At 41.6% G+C, this 19837-nt stretch overlaps 1 protein-coding gene and 1 long non-coding RNA gene across 8 annotated transcripts in view; one reads left to right on the plus strand and one right to left on the minus strand.

Moving 5' to 3' along the window:
• LOC146895955 (sulfotransferase 2A6-like) overlaps positions 1-19339 on the minus strand; it is a 58994-nt gene extending 39655 nt beyond the window's left edge. For 2 of the 7 annotated variants that reach the window (XM_087909326.1, XM_087909329.1), the window contains exons 1-2: positions 19078-19339; positions 3837-4026 (exon numbers count right to left, since the gene is read on the minus strand). The gene's annotated coding sequence lies outside the window, so the exon portion shown is untranslated. The remainder of the gene's footprint in view (positions 1-3836; positions 4027-19077) is intronic. The other 5 variants (XM_087909310.1, XM_087909303.1, XM_087909323.1 and 2 more) reach the window with 3 other exon arrangements.
• LOC148123452 (uncharacterized) lies at positions 7343-13899 on the plus strand. Its single transcript, XR_015738626.1, has 4 exons — positions 7343-7558; positions 10651-10677; positions 11233-11336; positions 11649-13899. It is a non-coding gene; the product is annotated as an uncharacterized LOC148123452 (long non-coding RNA).
• Positions 19340-19837: the final 498 nt, after the last annotated feature.

Here is a 19837-nt window from a genome sequence, read left to right on the forward strand (position 1 = left end):
CTGAATGTGGCTGGCCCGGAGTCTTTCTGAAAAGCCATTGACAATGACACTGGGACTTGTTTCCTCTGCATATACTGGGTTTTTGAGATCCAGTCTGTTTGGATACTCACCTTCCTGGACCTGGAGGGAGGGGGGAGGAACTTCAACTTCCCACAAGGCAGGAAACCCTGACTGCTTTTGGGATGGAGAGGGAGGAGGAGGGGGAGTGTGGGGAGTGGGAGGGTGTTGAGAGGAGGGGCAGAAATGGAAACTTTTATAATTTAATAAATTTCAGACAGTTGAAAAAAATTTAAAAAATAATAAAAAAAAAAGAAGTTAACACTTGTAACTCCAAATTGGAATGGCTCTGGAAAACAACACATGGTCTGCCACCATTTTAATTAAGTATGGCCACGTGGCAGCCACCCTTTTGACTATGGATGGAGAACAGGGTGGTCATATGACTTTGGCACCATCTTAAATAAAGGTGACCAAATGGATTGGGCCCAACAAGGAGATATCAGGTCTCCAAGATATTTTGGATTAGGGTGGGTTTCTGTATGATATTCCCTGCCCTGTCCTAAAAACAAGGTTTATGAAAGACAGGATTTAAAACAATGCTGGTTTAATAAGGTATTAAAACTGTACCTCCATGCATTCATGTTCAGGGATGTCTCTTGCTGGTAGCCAGATTTTGTAAGATCAGACTAAATCTTTGGTATTGATTTTAGAAACACTAAATTGTTTATAATGTGAAAACTGGGTTTTGCCTTCTAGAGATACTAGACTGCTTATACATAATAGACAATGATCCTCTGATCCTCAAATGCTTCAGAGATCTGAGAATATAGCATTTAATAAAAAGGTTTCTAATGATAGAAACATTCCAGCTCCTGGCAGCACCCTGTATCTCCTCCAGGGAACATGGATGGCCGCAGAAGAATATCCACCTGGAGCTTGATTTAAATGTAGCAAAGCAAGCAACAGAGCAGATACACTGCCTTGTACCTTAATTGCTGCTGAGACCCTGTCTGGACTGTGGACAAACAGGACTCTGGGGAATTGATTGCCCTGCTTTGCCAAGACAAGGTAAGCTGGTATCCATATTCCTGTTTCACAAAAAGTCTGTCAGATCTTCTGGGCCTGGCTCTGAAGATGGACACTCTGGGACCCCTGTCCCTAATGACCACAGAAGAACCTGGGGTAGCTGCCTAGGTATCCAGTAAACTGTCTCACTTCTGCTTACTCAGGTAAAATGTGTCCTTTTCAGATCTGATGGTGTTTGATGACTCTTTTACAGACAGGTTTATTAGTTTAACAGCTTTCCTCCTGATCCCCCAAGGCTATAACCACTTTGGCAGTTCATTAATTTATTAGTTAAATTTCTTATTAAAAATACAGACAAGTCTGCCTTGTTCACAGGCTTCAAAGTAAAAGATAAACAGGCTTCAGAATTTTGGCACTGATAAATGGAATTTTGATAAACCAATAGAGCACCAACTGCAAACAGTTTCCAAAAGTTCTTAAATTTCTGTGGTCCTAGCTTTTTAGGACTGCAGAGAGGCTTCTCTGACTCACTGTATCATCTCCAGCCACACACGGCAAAGCCCTGCTAAAATCCAACTCCTCCTACTCTGAAACAGGTAAGCATTGAAGCCTGTAGGCACGTTCAACTCTGTTTCTATTCCCATGCTCCTCCTTTCCTCATCCTCCTTTGCTCACTCAATCTTTTTCTCAGTAAATTTCCTCTGATTGCCCTCTAAGTATAGACTTAAAGGTGTGTTTCATCATGCTAAAACTAGGCCCTAGGAGAAATGTTCACTTCTTTTAACTCAAAGCCGTAGCCTTTTCTATGACACCAAAATATAAATCTGCTCTAGCTGTTTTACAGATACCTGCATGTTCCTGGGGAAAGAGTTCTACTGTATCAAAAAATCTGGCCTGTAAGGTCATAAAACACTGATGACAGTTTAAGTTGGAGAGGATGTAGAATAAGGGGAACACTCCTTCTCTGATGGTTGAAGTACAAACTTACTTGTACAACCACTTTGAAAATCAGTATGGTGGTGTTTCAGAAAATTGGGAATCAATCTACCTTAAGACCCAGCAATAATGCTCTTGGGTATGTACCCAAAGGATACTCAATCATACCACTAAGACACTTGCTCTACTATGTTCATAGCTGCATTATTTGTAATATCCAGAACCTGGAAACAACCCCTCAACTGAAGAATGGATTAAAAAATGTGGTACATTTACACAATGGAATATTACTCATTGGTAAAAAAAAACCAATGACACCATGAAATTTGCAGGCAAATGGATAGAACTAGAACAAATCATCCTGAGTGAGGTAACTCAGACCTAGAAAGAAAAACATGGTATGTACTCACCTATAAGTGAATATTAGGTGTAAAGCAAAGGATTAACCAAACTACATTCTACAGCTCCAGAGAAGCTAGGTAACAAACAGGACCCTAGGAGAGACATATGAATTGTACTGGGAAGGGAAATTAAATGATATCTCCTGGATAAACTAGGGGTGAGGGCGCAGTAGAGGAGAGGGGTGGGGGATGAGAACAAGAGGGAATGGGATGGTTGAGTTGGGGAGGGATGAAATTGGAGAGCAATGAAAGAGATATCTTGATAGAAGGAGTCATTATTGGGTTAGGGAGAAATTTGGTGCCAGGGAAATTCCCAGGAATCCATAAAAATGACCCTAGATAAGGTGCCTAGCAATAGTAGAGAGGGTGCCCTGAACTGGGCTTCTCCTGTAATCAGATTGGTGACTACCCTAACTATTATCATAGAGCCTTTATCCAGCAACTGATGGAAGCAGATGCAGAGATCCACAGCAAAGCACTGGGCTGAGCTCTGGGAGTCCAGTTGAAGAGAAGGCGAAGGGATTATATGAGCAAGGGGGTACAGTCAAGATCATAATGGCGAAGCCCACAGAGAGAGCTGACCTGAGCTCATGGGAGCTCACAGACTCTAGACTGATAGCTAGGGAGCCTGCATGGGACTGAACTAGGTCTTCTGCAAGTGGGTGACAGTTGTGTACCTTGTTCTGTTTGTGGGGCCCCTGGCAATGGGACCAGGATATGTCCCTGGCACATGAGCTGGCTCTTTGGAACCCATTCTCTAAGGTGAGAGACTTTCAATTTCATATGCCAGGCTTTGTTGACTCCCATAGGATGCCTGAGCTTTCTGAGGAGTGGATGGGGGACTGTGGAAGGGAGGAAGTGGGAGTGGAAACTGGCCAGTATGTAAAATAAATACAAAAATTAAAAAAGAGAGAAAACTAGGTAACATGAAATGGAAATGAAGATGCAAATAGAAAGCATTGTTCTACAATCAACATAAAAGTCATGTTGATGAGGCCTTTTTATACTACAGGGTGGCCTAGATTCCATTTTATTTATTTATTTTTATTGCTTTATAAATAATACCATTCAAATTTTCCACCTCCTCCCCTCTTCCCAGTTCCCTCCTGCTCCCCCACTCACCCTTCCCTGCCCCCTTCTAGTACTCAGAGAGGGCAGGGTACCCTGCCCTGTGGGAAGTCCGAGGCCCTCCCAGCTCCATTCAGGCCTAGTAAGGTGTGCATCCAAACAGACTAGGTTCCCAAAAAGCCAGTACATGCAGTAGAATCAAACCCAGTGCCATTATCATTGACTTCTCAGTCAGCCCCCATTGACAGCCACATTCAGAGAGTCCAGTTTGATCACATGCTCATTCAGTGGGCAAGAACATAGAGGCCCCTCCATAACTCCCTAGCTGTTCTGGTCATCCAGCTGGGAGTGCCACTGCTGCTGGGCTTGGCCCTAACCCACCCTACCCCCTTGCCCTCCTTATACCTGTGAGGTCCTTGGAATCCTCGAACACAGCCTGCTCCAATGCTGAGGGGACCTAAGAGAGGGCAGACCAAGAAAAACTCCCAAGTACTCAGTCAGCCACAGCAAAGATTGGTCCAAGACACCAAGACTCTTCTGGCCTCATTTGAAGAAAGAGATGAGTAGGAGCCATTGCAAGAATTCCTCCAACAACCTGAAAAGCAATGTGATAACACCAGAATCCAGTGAATACGCAACATGAAGACTTGAACACCCTAACACGGAAGTAGAAGAAATTGACTTTAAATGTAACATTATGAAAATTAAACAGAGTGTGAAAAACTCCTTTAAAGAAATGGAAGAGAATACAAACAAAAAGTTAGAAGAAATTAATAAATCCCTCAAAGATACTCCCCCCCCCAAAAAAAACCAAGAAAGCAATCAAACAGGTAAAGGAAACAGTTCAAGACTTGAAGACTGAAATGGAGACAATAAAGCGAACACAAACTGAGGGATAGCTTGATATGGAACATCTTGGTAAACAAACAGGAACTACAGAGATAAGTATAGCCAACAGAATACAAGAGATAGAAGAAAGAATCTCAGTCACTGAAGATACTATAGAGGAAATAAACTCATTGATGAGACTTTAAAAGAAAGAAATCTGGCCTGTTGGAAACTAGAATCAGTCTCTAGAGCCTTCCTCGACTTCCCCATCTTCAAGCCCATATTTTACAGGTTCACTCTTCCTGCCAGATGTGTGCCAAGGCCAACCCACAGCAGCCCCTCTGCCTCAGCTTCGAGGACACCAACGAAGCAAGGACTGGCAGGTGTGCTTCATCCACATGCTCACTCATAAAGTGCTCAGTTGTCTCCTAATTCCTGTTGACACCTTTTCAGGATAGATGGACGGATACTCCCGACCTCCAGAAAACAGCAAATGTGATGGCTCAAGTACTTCTGGAACACATCATCCCTCAATTTGGCAAAGCCACCTCCCCAAGCTCCAGGTGGTACCACATCAGTGCTGGTACCACCTCTCCAGGCTCTAAAAGGCACCTATCCAGGATAAATAGCCTGTCCAGCGACTGGGAACCTCCACCCTCCAATTTTTCAAAATGACCCAAGGAAGGGCATATCTGCTCTTGAGTCAGAGCTCATTCAACCTTGCCCCCGCCTATTTAAAATTTTTATTGCTTTATAAATAATACCATTCAAAACTTTCCCACTTCCTCCCCTCCTCCCATTTCTCTCCTGCTCCCCTCCACACCCTCCCTTTTTTCCTTCCAGTGCTAAGGGAGGGCAGGGTACCCTGTCCTGTGAGAAGTCCAAGGCCCTCCCAGCTCCATACAGGCTTAGTAAGGTGTGTATCCAAATAGACTAGGATCTCAAAAAGCCAGTACACACAGTAGAGACAAGTCCCAGTGCCATTATCATTATCTTCCCAGTATGACTATTTTTATGAAGTTACAGTTACCCTGATACAAAAACCACACAAAGACTCAACGAAGAAAGAGAATTACAGGCCAATTTTACTCATGAATATCGATGCAAAAATTCTCAATAAAATACTGGCAAACCAAATCCAAGAACACATCAAAAATATAATCCATTATGATCAGGTAGGCTTCATCCCAGAGAAGCAGGACTGGTTCAACATGCAAAAACCTATCAATGTAATCCATCATATAAATAAACTGAAAGAAAAAAACCATATGATCATTTCACTAGATGCTGAAAAGGCATTTGACAAAATTCAACACCCCTTTATGGTAAAGGCCTTGGAGAGAGAGGGATACAAGGTTCATATCTAAACATAATAAAATCAATATAGAGCAAGCAGACAGGTAACATCAAATTAAATGGAGAGAAACTCAAAGCGATTCCACTAAAATCAGGAACAAGTCAAGGTTGTCCACTCTATCTCTTCAACATAGTGCTTGACGTTCTAGAAATAGCAATAACACAACATAAGGAAATAAAAGTGATTCAAATTGAAAACGAAGTAGTCAAACTTTTGTTATTTGCAGATGATATGATAGTGTACATAAGTGACCCCAAAAACTCTACCAAAAACTCCTACAGTTGATAAATACCTTCATTGATGTGGCAGAATACAAGATCAACTCAAAAAATCAGTAGCCCTCCTATACACAAAGGATAAAGAAGCAGAAAGGGAAATCAGAGAAACATCTTTCACAATAGCCACAAATAGCATAAAGTATCTTGAGGTAACTCTAACCAAGAAAGCAAAATACCAATTTGACAAGAACTTTAAGGCTTTGAAGAAATAAATTGAAGAGGATACCAGAAAATGGAAAGATTTCCCATGCTCTTGAATTTGTAGGATCAACATAGTAAAAATGGCAATTCTATGAAAGGCAATCTATAGATTCAATGCAATCCCCATCAAAATCCCAACAAAATTCTTTACAGACCTTGAGAGAACAATAATCAACTTTATAAGGAAAACCAAAAAAAAAAAAAAAAACAGGAGAGCCAAAAAATCCTATACAATAGAGGAACTTTCTGAGGCATTACCATCCCTGACTTTAAACTCTATTACAGAGCTACAGTAATGAAAACAGCTTGGTATTGGCATAAAAACAGAGATGTTGACCAATGGAATCAAACTGAAGACCTGGTTATTAATTCACAAACCTACTAACAATTGATTTTTGACAAAGGAGCTAAAGGTACACAATGGAAGAAAGAAAGCATCTTTAACAAATGGTGCTGGCATGACTGGATGTCAACCTGTAGAAGAATGAAAATAGATACATATCTCTTTCTTGTTTGGGTCATTGTGTGGTTTTGGAGTCAGGGTGACTGTAGATTCATAAAAAGAGTTTGGTAATGACTCTTCTGTTTCTATTATGTAAAACACATTAAGGGATATAGGTATTAGCTCTTCTAAGGTTGATAGAATTCTGCACTAAAACCATTCGGTCCTGGGCTTTTTTTGGTTGGGAGGTTTTTGATGACAGCTTCTAATTCCTTGTGGTTTATAGGTCTAATTAAATAATTCACCTGCTCTTGATTTAATTTTGGTATATGGTACTTATCTAAAAAATGTCCATTTCTTTTACATTTTCCAATTTTGTGGCATTCAGGTTTTTGTAGTAAGACCTAATGATTCTCTGAATTTCCTCAATGTCTGTTGTTATGTGCCCCTTTTCATTTCTGACCTTGTTAATTTGAATGTTCTCTCTCCACCTTTTGATTAGTTTGTATTGGGGTTTATCAATACTGTTGATTTTCTCAAAGAACCAGCTCTTTGTTTCATTGATTCTTTGGATTGTTTTCTGTGTTTCTATTTTGTTGATTTCAGCCTTCAATTTGATTATTTCCAGTCCTGAAGCAGGTTGTGCTGGTAGATCTAAGGACCCCACAGATGGAAAGTAGTGCTTGGGGCAAGATGGGATGGGGTAAATAAAAAAAGCCAGTAGCCGGGATGATGCCCCACTGGATGCCAGAAAAGTTTAGGGAATTGGAGTGGGCCTGTACTTTGTTCCCTGGGAACCGTCCAGCCAGGTGGCCACTTACCACTCCAGATGGATTCCCTCAGTATAGGAGCAGGGCTCTAAGGACCTCACAGACAAAATTGCAGGTTTGGAGTCCAGGGTTGTGTGGTACAAAGAAGTCCATGGCAGGACCACTCACCACTGGCTCCCCAGACCCTCATTCCTGAAGCAGACTGAATTGGGAGATCCATGGACCCTGCAGATTGAAAGGAATTCTTGGGGGTAAGATGGGATAGGGTAAGGATAGAAAGCCAGTATCCAGGAACATGTCCTGCTGGATGACCAGAAAATTTTAGGGAATTGGAGGGGGCCTGAAATTCATTCTCTGGAACCAGTCTGCTTGGTGGCTACTCACTCAGCACTCCAGATATCCTCAGTAGCTGTGTCTTATTATAGGTAAATTGAGTCCGTTGATATTAAGCAATATTCGTGGCCAGTGGTTGTTAACTCTGGTTATTTTTGGTAGTAGTGTTTGTGTGATTCCCTTCTTTTGGTTATGCTGATGGGAGTTATCAGATGTCTGTGTGGTTGTGGGTGTAGTTAGTTTCCTTGAGTTGAGGTTTTCCTTCTAGTTCTTTCTGTAAGGCTGGGTTTGTGGACATGTATTTTCATTTTTCTACTATTTTCCATCAAGTTTTGCAAGCACCATTGTTAAAGATACTTTCTTTCATTGTATAATTTTAGCTCCTTTGTCAAAAATCAGGTGTTCATAGGTTTGTGGATTAATATCCAGGTCTTTGATTTGATTCCAAGAGTAAAGTCTCTCCTTTTTTTAAAAGTTTTTTTTTATTTATTAAAAATTTCCACCTCCTTCCCGCCTCCCTTTTCCCTCTCCCTCCCTACCTTCCCCTCCCTCTTTAGTCCTAAGAGTAGTCAGGGTGCCCTGCCCCGTGGGCTTATTTGAGAAAACATGCAGTGTTTGTATTCCTTAGTCTGGCTCATTTCACCTAATATAGTTACATCTGGTTCCATCCATTTTGGTGCCCTCTTGTTTAAGATGAAAAATTTCTTTATTTTTCAGACCTGTGACCCTGAACTTTAGATTGTGAGCCCCTCATCTTTCAACTTGTGAACAGGTTGTCATAAATCTCTACTTCTCCCTTAGATTCTGTTAATGATTCCATAGTTATGGATCAAAGCTTTCCAAGAATTTCTCTTTATTACCCTGATCATTTCACCTGCTTCTGTTCATGGCAATTAGTCAGTCACTGGGGTTTGAGCCAAGGGGACCTGCCCTTCAATTAATCATTATCTTGAGTAACCTCTTTAACTGTTGCCCCAGATGACTTTACATTTCTTTCTTGCTTTTCTGCCACCCTCCCCCAGTTCTATCTGTTAATATAACATTAGCCTTCGGATTTTAGCAGTTCTCCAGATTGAGGCAAAAGTCCTTTAGCATTGGTGTTATAAGCATGGAAGTTGGATAGCTAGACAGGCATTAGGTTTGGAGGCCGTGGAGGATAGAGTCCTTCTTAAGATTAGATTTGGACCCTCACTTTCCATTTCCCTGGTAACATAATAAAGGGAAGCATAACTTTGCCACTCCTTAAGTTTTAAAGTATCACAAGAAATGATGGATAGTGGTGACGTTAGGGGTTTGTTGAGGTCAATTAATCTACTTCTTGGTCACAAGAATAGAACCTAGCTCTACCTCTGATCATGGGTGGATGGTAGGAGGTACTTCTGTCTTTGTGTTGCTTTCACTGCTTAATAAAGAAACTGTCTTGGCTTAGTTGATAGGACAGAACCTTGGTAGGCAGGGAAGACAGAACTGAATGTTGAGAGGAAGAAAGGCAGAGTAGGGGGAGTGTCACCATGGAGCCATCAGAGACAGATACGCTGAATCTTTCCCAGTAAGTCACTGCCATGTGACGATACACAGATTAATAGAAATGGGTTAAATTGAGATGTAATAATTAGCCAATAAGAAACTAAATCTAATGGGTCAAGCAGTGATTTAATTAGTACAGTTTCTGTGTGGTTATTTTCGGGCTAAGCTAGCGGTGCAGCCAGGACAAACAATCAGGCCCACTCTCTGCAACAGGTGGATGTGTAACACTCTGTATTGCCTCAAACTAATGATCACAAAGTCATACTACTGTCTCCTTCTTAAGATTTTGTCCACCTTGGCTTGTCAATCACCTGGGCCCAAGATGACCACACAGAAAAGCTGATACACCTGAACACATGTTAAGGATATTGTAGGAATAATTATCCCCTTAATGAGATAATGTATTTACGCGTATCCAAGAGCCTCTGTTTCAGTATGTGGCTTACAGATCGGCACTGGTAAGCCTGCCTGCTTTTCTGAGTTCTACTTCAGAAAGCCCATTGTCCCCTTATTCCTTTCTACCTCTTTTCCAGAAATTGACCAAAATCTTAGGTGTGCCTGCATCTGGGCTTTGTCAGTGTTCTCTTATGAGCATCCAGCTCTTTACAGACTTTCATTGAATAACCAGCTTGCTTTCTTGGACCATAATGCAGAAGGCATTATTTTCTTTCTTTCCATCTTCCTCCTTCTATCAGCTGTAAACTTTATAGTTTCCTTTTCCTCTGTTTCTCCCAAACTTTAATAAAGTGCCCTGAAGCTTTCTTACAAGTCCATTTTAAAATTCTTTTAATGTCAAGACTGAAAATCTACAGAAAACTCCAATTCCCTGGTACCACTAGTGTGCTAGTTGAAGCTTCTATTGATCTCCACAGTCTTTGTTATTGTATTGTTAGGGTGTTTTAGCTCCATTAACTTCTATTTTATTCTTTGAATGTGTGTATGTATTTGTGTGTGCTCACACATGTGTCCAGAAGAGAGGATGTGCGTGCATGTGTGTGTGTGTGTGTGTGTGTGTGTGTGTGTGTGTGTGTGCGTGCGTGCATGTGCAGAGGAGGGCACATGCATGCATGTGTGTGTGCATATACAGGGGAGGGGTTGTTTATGCATATGTGTATGCATGTTCAAGGAAGGGGACATGCATGACTGTGTGCATTTGAATTTGCAGGGAGGGAATATGCATGCGTGCGTGTGCATGTGCTTGTGTATGTGTGTGTGTGTGTGTGCAGGTCAGAGGTCAGCATCAGGCGTCTTCCTTAATAATTTTTCCACTTTATTTTTTTTTGTAACATGCCTCTTCCTGAACCTGGAGCTCATGGATTCAGATAGACAGGACTCCTCCTAGCTCTACACACTGCTACTAATAGTGTGACAGGTTTATATTGCCCTGCCTATTTTTACATAGGTGCTGGGGATTTGAACTTGGGTCCTGGGGCTTAAGTGCATTGTTGACTGTCTTATTTATTATTCCTATTGCTGTAATAAGGTACCCTGGCAGAAGAAATTCATGGAGGTAAGTAAGGATGGAAGGAAGGAAGAGTGGGTGGGTTACTTTTGGCTCAAAAAAAGGGCACAATCTTATGGTGGGACCTTAAGGAAACAGGAGCTTGAACATCTGGTCACAATGGGTTCACAGTCAGGAAGAAAAGACTATTCACTAGGATCTCGAATTATAGGCTCAAAGACCTTTAATTATGGTTAGAATCCACTTATGAGTGAATACATACCGTGTTCCTCTTTTTGGGTCTGGCTTACCTCACTCAGTAAAGCATTTTCTATTTCCATCCATTTGCATGCAAAATTCAAGATGTCATTGTTTTTTTACCGCTGAGTAAAACTCTAATGTGTATATGTTCCACACCTTTTTTAACCATTCTTCTATTGAGGGGCACCTAGGCTGCTTCCAGGTTCTGGCTATTACAAATAGTGCTGCTATGAACATAGTTGAACAAATGCTTTTGTAGTATGTTAGGGAATCTCTAGGGTATATTCCCAAGAGTGGAATTGCTGGGTCCTGAGGGAGGTTGACTCCCAGTTACCTGAGAAACTGCCACACTGATTTCCACAGTGGCTGCACAAGTTTGCATTCCTAGAGAAGCTAAATAAGAAGATGAACCTGATGAAGATTATTTAGCTATCCGCCAGGAGGTAGGAAATAGACAAGAGTCCCAGGTAACCTCGGGTGCATGGGGGTGGGGGTGGGAGGGTTGTTGGAAGGGGAGACGGTTAGAGAGAAGGGAGTAGGGGAGGAATGGGGAAAGCTCGGTGGACCGGGATTGGGGGGAGGGAGGAAGGATGAATATGGGATCAGGGAAGAATATATTTCAACTAAGGGAGTCATATTAGGGTTTACAGTAGACTTGATTATATATGGGATCCCAGGCCAAGGAGAGATCCCCAGATTGTTCTCTGGACAGAGGAGAGGGTGCCTGAACCGGCCTTGGCCCATAACCATACTGATGAATATTTTGCTTATCACCATAGATCCTTCATCTGGCGATGGATGGCGATACAGATGGAGACCCACATTGGAGCACCGGACTGAGCATCCCAAGGACCAAATGAGGAGCAGAAGGACGAAGAAAATGAAAAAGGAAATCAGGACTGCGAGGGATGCTATCACCCACTGATACAAGGGGACGGATCTAATGAGAGCTTACCAAGGCCATTTGGACTGGGACTGAACGAGGACTTGAATCAACCAGATTCTCTGAATGTGGCCGGATTCTCTGAATGTGGCTGGCCCGGAGTCTTTCTGAAAAGCCATTGTCAATGACACTGGGGCTTGTTTCCTCTGCATATACTGGATTTTGGGGATCCAGTCTGTTTGGACACTCACCTTCCTGGACCTGGAGGGAGGGGGGAGGAACTTGAACTTCCCACAGGGCAGGAAACCCTGACTGCCCTTAGGGATGAAGAGGGAGGAAGAGAGTGAGTGGGGGGAGTGGGAGGGTGTTGGGAGGAGGAGCGGAATTAAAAAAAAAAGAAAAGACTATTCACCACCTAATTCCCTGTCTATTTGCATGATCTCTGTGCCTTTTGTGCCTATTTGGATGTCTCTTTCTCAGGATCTGGGAAGTTTTCTTCTATGATTTTATTGAAAATATTTTCTATGCATTTGAATTAAAATCCCTCCTTAATCTAAACTCACTGATTTGGCCTTTCCAGGTCTCCTAAAGGTCCTTCATGTTCCATTTATGAATTTTTTAACTCTTTTTTTTTTGTGAGAAATCCAATCCCGTTATCTTGTTTTCAAACCCCAATGATCTATCTTCACATAGCCCATTCTGTTGGTGAGGCTTTCTATTGAACATTTTATTTCACCAATTATGTATTTTTCATTTCCAGCTTCATTTCAGTTTAAATTTTCCATTCATTATTGAATTCTATTTTCATAACAAGAACTGATGCAGGCTTTCTTGGAATGTGATCTGCTTATCTCTAAAGTTATACCATTCTCAGTCATGCTTTCTTTGAATTCTATCAACTTATTTGTATTCGTTCTTTTCTAAGAACAATGTTTTTTATTTTTTCTTTGAGAATTTCGTTTAATATAGTTTAGTCATACTCTTTCCCTTCTCCAAACTTCTCCCAGAAGTGGGTCTCTGTGTTCCCTGACTGTGCAACAAACCGAGTGATGCTCTGATTTATGGGTATAGCAATATGTCATTAGTATTCATTTTGGTGCTGTGTTCATCTAGCAGATAAATTCTAGGGGCTTTCCCTCTAGGGCCATGATCTATATAGCCTTGGGTTCCTAGCCTTCATTATCAGTGTTAGGTATCCATCGACTTAAATCTAATAATAAAAAATCCCTGGTTACTCCTATAACATTTGTGTCACTATTGCACCACTGGGTATATCTTACCAGATAGGTGATTATTCTAGCTTGCAAGGGGTGTAGCTGTGTGAGACTGGTGATTACATTTCTCCTCTGCTCGTGTGTATAGGCTCTTCCAGCAGAGCTGGGCAGTGATGGCGCACACCTTTAATCCCAGCACTCGGGAGGCAGAGACAGGTGGATCTCTGTGAGTTTTTAGCCAGCCTGGTCTACAGAGTGAGCTCCAGGGCAGGCACCAAGGTTATAGAGAAGGCCTGTCTTGAAAAACAACAACAAAAAGAATGTTATCCAGTAAGGTGAAGCTTCTGGTTGAGTACCAACTATATGTCTCCATGTTCTATGATACAATTATGTTGTATTGTCTTGGTCACTGCTCAGTTGCCATGAAGAGACACCATAATCATTGCAAGTCTTGTAAAAGAAAGCATTTTATTGGCAAGACTTACAGTTTCAGATGCTGAGTCCCTTTGTCATCATGGTGGGAAGCATGGTGGTATGCAGGTAGACATGATGCTAGAGGAGAAGTTGAAGATTCTACATCCAGATCCATAGGCATCAGGAGAAGATGGGATTGGCTTTTGAAACTTTAAAGCCCACCCCACAGTAACACACTTTCTCCAACAAGGCCACACCTACTCCAACAAAATCACACCTCTTAATCCTTTAAAATAGTGCCACTCTCTAAACATTTAAATAAATGAGCACATGTGGACCATTATCATTCAAACCATCACAGGTATCTTTAGCAATAGAATCTCGCTATGAAGATTGTGGAGGGTAATCTATAACATTGGCTGTAATGTCTGGGAGCATGTGGATGAGACCCTACTGGCAAACAATTAAAAATGATGTATTATATTCTTGTTATTGAGATTTTATTTGGTATCTTATTTTTTACTAATTTATAAAAATTTCCACTTCCTCCCCTCCTCCCAATACCCTCCCACTCCCAAACACCCTCTCCTCCTCCCTTTCCAGTCCTAAGAGCAGTCAGGGTTTCCTGCCCTGTGGGAAGTTCAAGTTCTTCCCCTCTCCCTCTAGGTCTAGGAGGGTGAACATCCAAACAGACTAGGATCCCCAAAAGCCAGTACATGCAGACAAAACAAGTCCCAATGCCATTATCAATGGCTTCTCAGACAGCCCCCATGTCATTCACATTCAGAGAATCCGGTTTGATCACATGCTGGTTCAGTCTCAGTCCAGCTGGCCTTGGTGAGCTCTCATTAGATCAGTCCCCATGTATCAGTGGGTGAACGCACTCCTCGCGGTCCTGACATCCTTTTTCATGTTCTCCTTCCTTCTGCTCCTCATTTGGACCTTGGGAGCTCAGTTCAGTGCTCCAATGTGGGTCTCCATCTCTATCTCCATCCATCGTCAGATAAGGGTTCCCTCTGATCCTGCCTTCCTTGCTCACATTCTCCCCCCTTCTGCTTCTCATTGGGACCTAGGGAGTTAAGTCCAGTGTTCCAATGTGTGTCTCTGTCTCTGTCTCCATCCATCGCCAGATGAAGGTTCTATGGTGATATGTAAAATGTTCATCAGTATGGTTATGGGCCAAGGCCAGTTCAGGCACCCTTTCCTTTGCTGCCCAGGGAACAATCTGGGGACCTCTCTTTGGGACTGGGAACTCCTCTAGAATCAAGTCTCATGAAAACCCTAAAATGGCTCCCTTAGTTGAGATATATACCTCCCTGCTCCCATAACCATCCTTCCTCCCTCCCCCCATCCCATTCCCCCAAGTTATCCCCAATCCTCCCCCTCTCCCTTCTCTCTAACCATCTCCCTTACTTCCACCCCCCCAACCCCCGTGCACCGAAGTTTTGCCTGGCAATCTTGTCTACTTCCAGTATCCAGGAGGATAACCATATGATTTTCTTTGGGTTCACCTTCTTATTTAGCTTCTCTAGGATCAAGAATTATAGGCTCAAGGTCCATTAATTATGCCTAGAATCCACTTATGAGTGAGTACAACCATATTCCTCTTTTTGGGTCTGAGTTACCTCACTCAATAAAGAATTTTCTATTTCCATCCATTTGCATGCAAAATTCAAGATGTCATTGATTTTTAACGCTGAGTAAAACTCCAATGTGTATATATTCCACACCTTCTTTAACCATTCTTCTATTGAGAGGCACCTAGGTTGTTTCCAGGTTCTGGCTATTGCAAATAGTGATGCTATGAACATAGTTGAACAAATGCTTTTGTAGTATGATAGGGCAGATCTTGGGTATATTCCCAAGAGTGGAATTGCTGGGTCCTGAGGGAGGTTGACTCCCAGTGTCCAGAGAAACCACCACACTGATTTCCACAGTGGCTTCACAAGTTTGCATTCCTACCAACAATGGGTGAGTGTTCCCCTCACTACACATCCTCTCCAGCATAGGCTATCATTGGTGTTTTTGAGTTTAGCTATTCTGACAGGTGTAAGATGATATCTCAAAGTGGTTTTGATTTGCATTTCCCTGATCGCTAAGGAGGTTGAGCATGACCTTAAGTGCCTTTTGGCCATTTGAAGTTCTGTTGAGAATTTTCTGTTCAGTTCAGTATCCCATGTTTTTTAATTGGGTTGATTAGAGTTTTAGTGTCTAGTGTCTTGAGTTCTTTGTATATTTTGGAGGTCAGACCTTTGTCTGATGAGGGGTTGATGAAGATCTTCTCCCAGTCAGAAGGTAGCCTTTTTGTCTTGATGACAGTATCCTTTGCTTTACAGAAGCTTCTCAGTTTAGGAGGTCCCATTTATTCATTGTTTCTCTTATTGCCTGTGCTACTGGGGTTCTATCTAGGAAGTGGTCTCTTGTGCCTATATCTTGGAGACTACTTCTCATTTTCTCTTCTATCAGGTTCAAAGTGGTCAGATTAATGTTGAGGTCGTTAATCCATTTGGACTAGAGTTTTGGCATTGGTGATAGATATGGATCTACTTTCATTCTTCTACTGATTGACATCCAGTTATGACAGCACCATTTGTTAAAGATGCTATCCTTCTTCCATTGTATACCTTTAGCTCCCTTGTCGAAAATTAGGTGTTCATAGGTTTGTGGGTTAATATCTAGGTCTTCTATTCGATTCCATAGGTCGACTTCTCTGTTCTTATGCCAATACCAAGCTGGTTTCAATACTGCAACTCTGTAAAAGAGTTTGAAGTCAGGGATGGTAATGCCTCCAGAAGTTTCTTTATTGGATAAGATTGTTTTGGCTATCCTGGATTTTTGTTTTTTCCATATAAAGTTGATTATTGTTCTCTCAAGGTCAGTGAAGAATTTTGGTGTGATTTTGATGGGGATTGCATTGACTCTATAGATTTCTTTTGGTAGAATTGCCATTTTTACTATGTTGATCCTCCCAATGCAAGAGCAAGCGAGATCTTTCCATTTTCTGGTATCCTCCTCAATTTCTTTCTTCAAAGACTTAAAGTTCTTGTCAAATAGGTCTTTCATCACCTTGGTTAGAGTTACCCAAGATATTTTATGCTATTTGTGGCTATCGTGAAAGGTAAGTTTCTCTGATTTCCCTCCCTGCTTCTTTATCCTTTGTGTATAGGAGGGCAACTGATTTTCTGGAGTTGATCTCGTACCCTGCCACATTACTAAAGGTGTTTATCAGCTGTAGGAGTTCTTTGGTAGAGTTTTTGGGGGTCTCTTTTGTATACTATCATATCATCTGCAAATAACCTAAGTTTAACTTCTTCCTTTCCAATTGAATCCCCTTCATCCCCTTATGTTGTCTTATTGCTATTGCTAGAACTTCAAGCACTATATTGAAGAGGTATGGTGAGAGTTGACAACCTTGTCGTGTTCCTGATTTTAGTTGAATGGCTTTGAGATTCTCTCCATTCAATTTTATGTTAGTTGTTGGCTTGCTGTAAATAGCTTTTATTGTATTTAGGTATAATCTATGTATCCCCAAGTTCTCCAAGACCTTTATCATAAAGGGGTGTTGAATTTTGTCAAATGCTTTTCCAGCATCTAAGGAAATGATCATATGGTTTTTTTCCTTCAGTTTATTTATATGATGGATTACATTGATAGATTTGTGTATGTTGAACCAACCTTGCCTCTCTGGGATGAAGCCTACTTGATCACAATGGATAATTTTTCTAATGTGTTCTTGGATTCAGTTTGCCAGTATTTTGTTGAGAATTTTTGTGCCGATGTTCATGAGGGAGATTGACCTATAATTCTCTTTCTTGGTTGTGTCTTTGTGTGGTTTTGGTATCAGGGTAACTGTAGCTCCATAAAAGGAGTTTGGCAATGACACTTCTGTTTCTATATTGTGGAATACATTAAGGAGTATAGGTATTAGCTCTTCCTGGAAGTTCTGGTAGAATTCTGCATTGAAACCATCTGGTCCTGGGCTTTTTTTGCTAGGGAGATTTTTGATAACAGCTTCTAATTCTTCGCGACAAACAGGTCTATTTAGATTGTTCACCTGGTCTTGGTTCAACTTTGGTATATGGTACTTATCTTAAAAAATGGGGTTCCTGGGCTGGAGAGATGGCTCAGAGGTTAAGAGCATTGCCTGTTCTTCCAAAGGTCCTGAGTTCAATTCCCAGCAACCACATGGTGGTTCACAACTATCTGTAATGGGGTCTGGTGCCCTCTTCTGGCCTGCAGGCATACACACAGACAGAATATTGTATACATAATTAAAGTTAAAAAAATTTAAAAAAAAATGGGGTTCCTGGGTGAAAGCTGGGATGGGATAGGAGGTGAGAGGGCTTATCAGGGTGGATCCACCCCTGCAGAGTGACCAGGGATTCAAGGGGTTTGGAGAATGTCTGAGCTCCTCCTTCCCGGGCTTCTGCCATGTGTCAGAAGCAAACTTACCCCTCCGATGGATCTTCTGATAGAGGATCAGTGCCCCTTGTTGGCCAGGAATCTCGCTGAGCTGACACAGGGCCTACCTTTCCTCAGGCAGGCTATTGAAACACAGGAACTGACTCTTGTCGGGTTGTACTTACAGCCTAGTCCCAGCACGCAAGGCAACTGAGCTGGGGGAGTTTATTGCCCCGGGGAATTTTTTTTTAATCCAGGCCATTTGGTGTTCTGTATGCTTCTTTAACATTCATAGGAATATCCTTCTTTGGGTTGGGAAAGTTTTCTTCTATAATTTTGTTGAATATATTTTCTGGGCTTTTGACCTGTAATTCCTCTCCTTGTTCTACCCATATTATTCTTAGGTTTGGTCTTTTTTTGGTGTCCCAGATTTCCTGAATGTTTTGTGATGAGGATTTGTTGGATTTGCTGTTTTCTTTGATCAGTTCATTTATTTTCTCTTTAGTGTCTTCAGCATCTGAGATTCTTTCTTCTATCTCTTGGTTATGCTTGTCTCTGTAGTTCCTTTTCATTTACCCAGATTTTTTATATTTAGCTGTCCCTCAGTTTGTGTTTTCTTCATTGCCTCCATTTCAGTTTTCAAGTCTTGAACTGTTTCCATTATCTGTTTGATTGTTTTTTCTTGGTTTCCTTAGGTATCTTTTAGGGATTTATTCGTTTCTTTAAGCTTTTTGTTATTCTTCCCATTCATTTCTTTAAGGGAGTTTTTCCCATCCCATTTAAGGGACTCTATCACTTTCATAATGTCTATTTTTTTTCTACTTCTTCTGGATTAGGGTGTTCAAGTCTTCCTGTTGTATGTTCACTGGATTTTGGTGTTATCATCTTGTTTTTCAGATTGTTGGTGGAATTCTTACACTGACACCTGCCCATCTCTTCCTTCAAATGCTCTCCAATGGATCTTCTATTACAGGATCAGGGCCACCCGCTGGCCAGGAACCCCACAGACAAAAGTCTGGGCTTGCTGTGTGCAGGGTCAGTGAAACAAAGGAACTCCTGCACATTTGCACTCCCCACTTTTTTCCCAGAGCCTCAGCCTCAAAACAGGCTGAGTTGGGGGATCTTATGACCCCACAGAGGGGAAGGGGTGCCTGGGAGCAAGTTGGGATGGGATAGGAAGAGAGAGGCAGCAGCCAGTAGAGAAGACCCCACTAGATGGCCAGAAAGTTTAGAGGGTTTAGGGGTGTCTGTGCTCCCTTTCCGCAGTGTCTGCTGGGCAGTCAGGAACACACTCACCTCTCTGAAGGATCTTCTGGTACGGGATCCGGACCACTTGCTGGCCAGCGACCTCGCAGACAAAAGCACCAGCTTGCTGTGTGCAGGCTCCATGAAACCTCAATTTATTTATATGATGGTTTACACTGATTGATTTGCCTATGTTGAACCAGTCCTGCATCTCTAGGATAAAACCAACTTGATCATGGTGGATGATTTTTTTGATGTATACTTGGATTCCGTTTGCCAGTATTTTATTGAGTAATTTTGCATCCATGTTCATGAGTGAGAGTAGTCTGCAATTCTCTTTCTTGGTTGGGTCTTTGTGTGGTTTTGGTATCAGGGTAACTGTAGCTTCATAAACGAGTTTGGATAATAAATAAATAACAAAAATTTAAAAAGAGTTTGGCAATGACTCTTCTGTTTCTATTATGTGGAAATCGTTGAGGAGTTTAAATATTAGCTCTTCTTGGAAGTTGTGGCAGAATTCTTCACTAAAACCATCTGGTCCTGGGATTTTTTTTTTTTTGGATGGAAGGTTTTTGATGACAGCTTCTATTTTCTTGCAGTTTATAGGTCTATTTGAATTGCTCACCTGGTCTTGATTTAATTTAGGTATATGTGATCTGTCTTGAAATATGTCCATTTCCTTTACATTTCCCAATTTTGTAGAGTATGGGCTTTTGTAGTATGACCTAATGATTCTCTGGATTTCTGGATTTCCTCAGTGTCTGTTGTTATATCCCTATTTACATTACTGATTTTGTTAATTCAGATATTC

The sequence above is a fragment of the Myodes glareolus genome, chromosome 1 (assembly GCF_982192425.1).
Source record: "Myodes glareolus chromosome 1, mMyoGla1.1, whole genome shotgun sequence".
NCBI lineage: Eukaryota > Metazoa > Chordata > Mammalia > Rodentia > Cricetidae > Myodes > Myodes glareolus.